This window comes from Arachis stenosperma, chromosome 6 (assembly GCF_014773155.1).
Source record: "Arachis stenosperma cultivar V10309 chromosome 6, arast.V10309.gnm1.PFL2, whole genome shotgun sequence".
Taxonomy (NCBI): domain Eukaryota; kingdom Viridiplantae; phylum Streptophyta; class Magnoliopsida; order Fabales; family Fabaceae; genus Arachis; species Arachis stenosperma.
Window position 1 is genome coordinate 47440051 of NC_080382.1, and position 2425 is coordinate 47442475.

Genomic DNA, 2425 nt, shown 5'->3' on the forward strand with positions numbered 1-2425 from the left:
ATGAAGAGTTACTTATAGTGGTGGGTTATGGTTAGGTTTCAGCCATGAGGAGGGAATATGGGTGGAAAAGATTTGAATTTGAAATGGGTTGGTGGGAATGGATGGATAGGAGTGATGAAGGTTGTTGGGAAGAGAGAAAGATGATGTGGATATGATTGGTTGAGGGTGTATCAGGAAGAGTGTACATGGGGAAGAGGGAAAGTAAAAGAGAGAAGAAGATAGGGTAGGTGGAGATTCTGTGGGGCCCACTAATCTTCAGAGGCTAGGGAATTTGAATTTCATGCCCCCTTGTGAGCGTTGAACGCCCAGCCTTTGCTCCCTGGCTGGCGCTCAACGCCAGCTTCTTGCTCCGTTGTGGGCATTGAATGCCTAACCTCTGCTCTCTGGTTGGCGTTCAACGCCATCTTCTTGCTCCATGTAGGGTGTTGAACGCCCTATAGGGACTCCTCCCTTGGCGTTCAATGCCAGCAATGCTGCTCCCTCTTTGGCATTGAACGTCCACACCTCTCCTTGGGTGGCATTCAACGCCAGCTTCTGCACCCATTTGGGGCATTGAACGCCCCTCTAGCCTCCTGGTCTGGCGTTCAACGCCAGTAAGGGGTTTACTCCAAGGTGTTCTATTTCCATCTCGGAATGTCTTTGTCTTTATTCTACTGCACATGATCACAAACTCTAAAAGGGAAATAATTTTGAAAATAACTTAATATAACTCAAAAGAAATAACTAAAAATAGGAATACTAAAGTTATGGTTTGGTTGCCTCCCAACAAGCGCTTCTTTAATGTCACTAGCTTGACGGTTAGCCCCTTTACGGGGATGGAAAGGGGCTCAAAATTTTGCCCCTTACAGTGAACTTTTTCCCTGTGCTCTCATGGAAGAGCTCCACGTGTTCTAGAGATAGGATCTTGTTCATAGTGTGTCGAAACAGGGGCTATCTGTGAAGACAACGCTCATGCCAGGTGAGAGGCCTTTAGTGGTAATTTTCCTATCCATCCAACCTTTAGGTACCTTTCCCTTAGTACCTTCATTCTCATTGCTTGGTGATGGTTTCTCAACACCAAACTTAGATTTGGTATCTGGGGACTCTGTAAAGCTCTGCACAGAGAAAGAAGGTTGGAACACTAAGTGTTACACAGTTGTCTCTCCTTTCGGGAGGGAGTTAGGTTTATTCATCTTGAACAAAACGTGATCTTCCCATAAATACAGAACGAGCTCTTCCCTTGCCACATCAATTATGGCATTGGTAGTGGCTAGGAAAGGTCTTCCAAGGATGATGGATTCATCCTCATCCTCTCAGGTATTTATGAATATAAAATTTGCAGGGATGTAAAGGTTTTCAACCCTTACTAAGACATCCTCTACCAGACCATATGCCTTTTTCAGTGATTTGTCTGCCATCTCTAATAAGATCTTGACAGCTTGCACCACAAGAATTCCCAGCCTCTCTATTACACAGTGAGGCATGAGGTTTATGCTTGACCCTAGGTCGTATAAAGCCTTCTCAAAGGTAATTGTTCCTATGGTGTAGGGAATTACGAAGCGTCTGGGATCCGACAACTTTTGAGGTAGTTTCTTCTGAATTATGGCATTGAGTTCCTTGGTGAACACCGGAGGTTTGCCCTCCAATGTCTCTGTTCCAAATAATTTGGCATTCAGCTTCATCAGAATTCTAAAGTACCGAGCGACTTGCTCTTCCCTAGTTTTCTCTTCCTCATCAAAGGAGGAATATTCTTCAGATTCTGTATATTACAACAAGGCATTCAAGAGAACCTCTATGGTTTCCTCATGAGTGCTGGTTTCTGTTAGTTCTTCAACAGGGGTGTCATTAGGGGGCACAGAACACTCATCCTCCCTCCATTGTGGCGTTTAATGCCAAGACATGCTCCTCCTTGGGCGTTGAACGCCCAACCTCTACTACCTGGCTGGCGTTCAATGCCATAAACTTCCCTTTAGATTTGGCCCCAGCTGCTATAGTGAAGGTCTTGCACTCTTCTCTTGGGTTTACTTCAGTATTACTTGGAAGAGTGTTAGAAGGGATTTCAGGGATCTTCTTACTCAGCTGACCAATCTGTACCTCCAGATTCCTAATCGAGAACCTAGTCTCTGTCATGAAACTGTGAGTGGTCTTAGAGAGATCGGAGGCTATAGTGGCTAAGTCAGATAGGCTCTGCTAAGAAGTCTCCTGATGATTGAATTTTTGATGGTTTAGAATTTTACAAATGAATTCTCGTTGCCAGTATAGTTTCTAAACCAACACAAATCCTTTCATACAAAAATTTGGTTGTCACTAAGTGCAAACCCCTAAAATTAATAACCGAAGTATTTAAACCTCGGGTCGTCTCTCAAAGGACTTGCAGGGTAGCGTTCTTGTTATTGGTTATGGATTTATTTATTTTGGGGTTTTAGATGAGAAAAATGAATAGCAA